This window comes from Falco punctatus (genome assembly GCF_963210335.1).
Source record: "Falco punctatus genome assembly, chromosome: 5".
Classification (NCBI taxonomy): Eukaryota; Metazoa; Chordata; class Aves; order Falconiformes; family Falconidae; genus Falco; species Falco punctatus.
This window is the reverse complement of record NC_137584.1, coordinates 65287570-65294040: the sequence shown is the minus strand read 5'-3', so window position 1 is coordinate 65294040 and position 6471 is coordinate 65287570. Positions and strand designations below refer to the sequence as shown.

At 39.4% G+C, this 6471-nt stretch overlaps 1 protein-coding gene across 2 annotated transcripts in view; it reads left to right on the top strand.

Annotated features, from left to right (window-relative positions):
- SLC16A10 (solute carrier family 16 member 10) overlaps window positions 1-6471 on the top strand; it is a 91270-nt gene that overhangs the window by 24980 nt on the left and 59819 nt on the right. The gene's annotated exons all lie outside the window — the stretch shown is intronic.

Sequence of the window (6471 nt, the reverse complement as noted above, 5' to 3'; positions counted from 1 at the left end):
GTGCTTTGATTTTGTAAGATGAGGAAATGCAGTTTTTGGCTCTCACAAGAATAGATTAATAGTCATATTAATTTATTACCGTAAATAATAATAAATTTGGCTTATTTAAAAGGTAGCTTACATATTCGAATAGTCAAATGAAATATTAGAAAAGCAAACACTGTATTCCATGTTTTTGCTCATTACTAAAAAAAACCCAGGTGTTGCAGCTGTGTAGCCCTGCAGAGGTGTAAGCCTTCTAGGAAACTTTCTCAGTACAGAGTGGTGTTACACACCTCTACAATCAGAGTTTCGAAATTTATGTCTTCCTTAGTATCAGTTTAAGTGGGCCTAAAGTTGAGATGTAGGAGACGAGGCTGATTTCCCACCCCCCTCTAGTTTAAAAGTAATGCAGAAGACACCCATTTTGCTTTTTTAAATCCAAGTGGATTTAAGTTGGGTGAAATAGCATGAGATAGCTGCCTTGACTAAATGACTTGTGTGCACATGAAGGAGGACTGCGAAAATGAAAGTGCCCTCTGTAAAAAGCAGAACAGCAAATAAAAAGTTGCCCTTTTTTTAATACCTGAAAGTACCCTGGAGAGTCTGGGCATCATAAGAACTAGGCAGCAGCTGTCAAACATAACTTTTTTCCTTCATGTTGAACTTCATTGCTTAGAAACTGCCTGCTATTTTTTTATCTTGTTGAAGAAAGGACCCAGAGTGAAGTGAACTAAACAATTTCTGATACAATATTTAACTTGCCATAAAGGGGATCTGTGATCAGAAATGGCAAATGGCACTTTGTGTAGCTCTTACTGAACACCGATGGATTAGCTGGCATGCTGTAGAAAGTAAAAGAATGACTAATGGGATGAAGTCAGTATGATTTTAGTGTTAGAGAAAACCCTAGCCTGAGCATTCCATGGTATTGGTTATAGTACTTTCTAGTTAGTCCCTTGTGTCTGGACTGATTGCAACTCAAAACTGGCAGCGGAAACTAAGTTTGAGTCACGTTTAATGAATTTGAAGACTGGGAATTGTAATGAAAGTTTTCTTGTTGTGTGGTTTTGCTTTGGAATACAAAGTTTAATATTCTAATCCTCTGAAAAAAACCCCATTTCTTTAAAATCTAAAATGCTAATTTTTGAGAGATACAATATTCCAGATAATCTCTCCTGGGACCCCAGGTATCTGGAATCTTGTAGTTGATCCAGGGTACCACAGAATTCAACTTTAACTGCAAGATTACTTGGCTGTTGTCAGAGGTGTTAAGTGTTGCCAGAGGTTTTTGTGTGCCTGCTCTTTTGGAACCAGCCAGTAGCTGTCTCTTGCCTGGTCTTTTCCTCAAAAAGAGGAATTAAGTGGACTGTGGTACATGCTATTTTTGTTATGTCTTAATAACGTTTTGTAGTATCTTAATAATGGATGCTTATCTCTATGTAAGGCAAAATGAGTAGGAATTAAGTAATCATAGTATGTACTATTTTTGTTGCTTTTAGTAGATGTACGTATGTTTATCAGTATGAAAGGCAAAATGGGAGGAGGATGTAGTCAAGAAGTGACTCTGCCTTGCAGATAAGGAGTGGGAGGAACCAAAAGTACAGACAAGGCAGCCAGGCTGTCTTCAGAATGCAGCATCAGCACTGGATAAATAAGATACAGAACTATAATTAACATTGTTTCAGGATTTACGAGAGTTAACTTGTGTTGTGGGTTAATAGAGGGTTCACAAATGTCTTCAAGGGACATCTAATTATAATTCATACTTTTAATGAAATTGAATACAACTATTTACAATATTTTGGTATTCATATTAGTAAAAAGCTTGTTTCTTTGCTTACGTAGTGCACTATATAAGCAATTCCACTCTTCCCTTGTGTAGCCAGTTTTTTGTTCAAAAGCTAGTGGATGCACAACTAGAGAAGGGAAGCCTCCAACGTAAGTATAAAATTTCTGGAGGGCGTGTGCCTGAAGTCTCAGGAAACTACTCCACTCATTGTTTATAGCTCGTTGTGTTTGAGGAACAAGTTTGGTGGAAAACCACAGTGGCAATGAAATATGGGAGGGTCTTCATCCTTGGAAACAGGACAGACCTAGTTAAGCCTATAGCATTCAAACACAATTGTAGCCTCATCCTCCTTGGAGGGAAAGGATTGGGCCCTGAGGCCAGTCCAGGTTCTGGCAGGAAGAGCACTTGACTTGTTTCCCTGTTGGTGTTGGCATAGAAGATGTGGAGCACTGAGCCAGCCACTGTGTTATCTTGGTTAGAGATCTGGGGTGTGATCCCCAGCTAGTCCTGTATTGTGCTTTCTTGTTAAATGCTTCTACTATATAGGTTTGTGTGTGTGTGTATATACACATATCTGTTTTGAAAAGGCGAGTAAATGCTGAGATGCTAGTGGTAACAGAGATAAAAATACTGGGTTATATTTTTAAAAAGGTAGATAAAACACTAGTTTTACTAGTTTAATTACTCCTTGCTCTATGATATATAAAGCTAGTTCTGTAACTCCACTGAATTATTCTCTCTCATGTTTGTTCATCATCACTTGTACAAATAGCTTTGCACAGGGAGTGTGTACTGTCATTACTGTTCTGCATCCTCATCTTTATTTTGTGTTGGCAAGTGTTATTAGAGGGCAATGCATCAGCTGGCCTGAGCTGGTTATCCATGTGCTTGTATACTACATTGGTTTGACTTCGAGGTGCAGCCTTTGGTAATATATCTGGATATCAGAACAATTGGTAGTTCACTGAGCTGGGTTAACACCATCGGTACCATCAGGACTCTTGGAGCTGGATTGCTGTGGGCCTGATGGGACAGGGAGGAGAATTCTCTCTTTGCTGCCATATCCAAGTTATGGCCTGGATACTGTGAAGATAATGTTATATGGCTACAAAGATCTACAAGTGTTCAGAACAAGTAAACTGCTACCATGTATGGTAACTTAATTTTGCCAAGCAGGGCTGGCTTTTTAATTTAACGGGGCAACTTGAAGTTTTTCCTTTATTCTTTCCTTAAATCTTTTGCTATCTTTCTGAGCTTTGCTTCAGAGATAAAAACACCATCAGCAGTTTTTGTTATAATGCAAGACCTTGTTCTGTAACTGTCCTTCAGAACCACACTTTCATCTCTAATTCTATGGGATGTGGTTTCCAGTAAATTGGGAAGCTTGGCAAGCTGAAACTACGTCATATGGCTTATGAGAGGGCAGGTAATTTCTATGTTCCAATTTTGATTTATTTCTTAAAAAAGAGAGAGAAGTCATCAGAGCACACAGCTAGTTTGTGTGAGGTACAGGAAAGCACGCAAGTATGTAACAGTTTGGTCAGTAAGGATTACATTGTGATGAAGGATGTAGTTAAAAAAAAACTTGGACTGATGGGTGTTGGTGCTGCTGTAGTCTGCTTTCCTTCCCATGTTGATGTGGCCATTGAAACCGGTGCAGGGAACCAGCAATGGGAGCAGAAGTCACGATTCATTTTATTCAGCTGCTGCAGCTAGCTTTGTGTTTATAAATATGTATGTAAATGAATACTCTGGAGTAGTTGAAATTCTGACTGGGTTAAACTGGAAAGTTGAAGGCAGTTTCTTCGGTATGCTCTCTGTCTCTAGGACAGAATAGTTAATACAACTACTGTTTATGCATACACACATGCACATGTATCTTTATGCCTCTAGCTCTGGAGCATTTCTCCTGTACTTGTGCTCTTGATAACAAGTTTGCAGGCTGATTAGCTCTGTGCCTGGTAGTTAGGTTGTCTCTCTGTTTTTCCTCTTGTTGCAATTCACATCAGTTAGATCTTTGTGTTCCAACTGCACGTTAACTTGCAACAAGTTTGCTTAGTTAGGGAGAATGATCTTCCTAATGTGTCTGAAAGCTGGTTATACCAGCTTATTTAGGGGCAGTACTTTAATTTCACAGGGATGAACATCCCTATAAAATTGTAAAATGCCTGGCTATTGCCACCACTCTGCACTAAATGCACATGCCTCAAGTTATGAGCTTTTGTGTGCTGCCTTTCAGGCAAAACTGTATCCTCCAAAATCTGCTTCCACCAAACCTACCTGAATGCTAAGTTTTTATTGTGCTTTATTCATGAGGTGAAAAGTTGGATGAAAGCAAAATGCTATTAAATGTCCTGAAGAATAATTTGTTGTTAGTGTAACCTTGTCAGTAAAGGTGCTCTCTTCAAGCTGTTACATTGTTACAATACTAAAAAGCTAAATGCATTTTAGTGCCTGCCTGTAGCTAATCTAGTTAGGTGCATCACAGTAAGTAATGAAAGAGTTCATAAGCACAAGGTTAAAATAGTTTAAAACATCTTTAAAAAATGATGTGGGAGTGTTAAAATGAAACTTTTTTTGGCTTATTCCTTATTCATAAGAGAAATGCCTTGTTTGATGGTTGTTAAGATAGTGTTAAAACTGTTTTCCAGTCCCATCCTTAAATGGCTATTTTTAAAGGGCGTATACAGACTTTTTTGAGTGCTCTCATTTCTGTTCCAAGTAAGCAGTAGTATCATGTGGTTAGACTGTTCTGCAGATGGATGAAGACTCAAACTTTGTTGGGTTGCCAAGTGGCAGAAGAAACTCTTTTGTCCTTAATTTTCAAGGTGCTTTATCTAGATGGCTTGCTGGTCTGTCATCTGCCATTTTGCTTTCAAAGTGGTTTGGGACTGGGATGTGTGTGCATATATGTAAACATTCCTTGGATAAATCTTTCAAGTCTTGACAGTTTTGTTCCATGTGAGGCATTTTTCATACTCTCAGTTAATATTATTTCTTTGTCATTGTCTCTGATGCTTCTGTAACCTTCTGTAATATGGAGAAGGGTACTGTGGGTCATTCTTCCAAATGAGGCTTTGCCATTTTATGGCATGACATTATGCACTATAATGACATTGTGCTATCTAGCTTGTATTATTAATGTAATGTAATATTTTTCTTGCTGCTTTTTGTTAGTACCTGCATTCAGTGGAGTTTAGCAGACTTTGAGGTTTTCCAGTGTGTATTGCTCCTTAGTCTTCAACTTTTTGTTTAATTGTTCCCTGTAGTCTGTTCAATGTAGTATTACTCATCCATTTTGGCTACCGTTCTTTGAGGTTCCTCAGATCTCTTCCTGATTTTTGAGTCGGCCTAAATAACTGCTGTCTAAAGAGGAAGTTAGGAAATTGTATATGTTTATTAACAGATCCTATTTTTAGACTTAGCAAGATGTACCAGTGCTTAGTGCTGTCTGCCTATCCATAAAGATGATTTCATCTTGTAACTTAGTCTGCTTTGCCTCCAGATGCTTGAGGTTTCCTGATAAGTCTCTTCTCATGATTTGATTTCTTTAGCCTCTAGAGAGGAGTAGTGTTAGATGGCAACTTGAAGTTTAAATGTTACTGGTCTCCCTTTTATTCAGTTACTAGATTTGCATGAAGAAATGTTGTAGATTGTTCTCAAACTATTATAGCATAATTGATCTATTTAGTCTTTTAGCCAGTTTGAGTTAACCATTTCGTTATTATCTGTAATTACTGAATTAAGGTTGTACCCTTTCTGCTTGGAGCAACATCTACTAGAGCAGGCTGCTGAGGACCTTGACCATCTCCAAGGATGGATACTCCACAGCCTCTGTGGTCACCTATGTGAATGCTCAACTACCCTCACAGTAAAAAAGATTTTTCTTACTTTTAAATGGAATTTCCTGTATTTCAATTTGTGCCCATAGCCTCTTGTCAGAATACCACTGAGAAGAGTTTAGCTCAGGGTTTTTTTTTTTTCTTCTTAACTTCCTCTTCTCAGGTATGTGTGCACATTTATAAGATCCCCTCCCTGCCTTTTCTTCTTGAGCCTAACCAACCCTACCTTTGCCTCTTACCATATGTCAGATGCTCCAGTTCCTTGATTGTCCTTGCAGCCCTTTGCTGGATTTGCAGTAATGAGCAGACTACCTGCTCCTGCTTCAGCATATCTGGGGGTTCAGACTCTTGAAGCTTCAGGGTCTTGAAGAAGATAAAGTCAGTCTCTTTCTTGCCATCTGATGCTGTGCAGCGTGCTGACCTCCTTCTGCATTTCTTTTGCTTGGCATACTCCTCCACCGCACACCACCTGCAGGCAAGTAGTCTGGTGTCCATTGCCTCAGCGAGGGGCCCCAGGACTGCTCAGATGCATCCTTCCTCAGAAGCACAGTCTGGGTTGGGACCTGTGGTGTCACAGGGACATTTGCTTCAGTGGTTGCTGGGGGCTGTGCCCTATGGCACCACCACTGCTGAGACAAGTGTTTACTGTTCTGAGAAGAGCTGCTGGCCTTCTTTGGTATGCCCTGCTGTTGGCTAGCTGCTGTGCAAACTGCTGTGTCTCACTGCCTCAGCTGTGCTGCTGGAACTGTGCTCTAGGCTAGCCCCTTTCATAGTGTGAGGGGTCAACAGATATATGAAATATAGTACCTAATGTTTTCTGAATTTTTATGTAGTTATTTACTATTTGAAGAACCACAT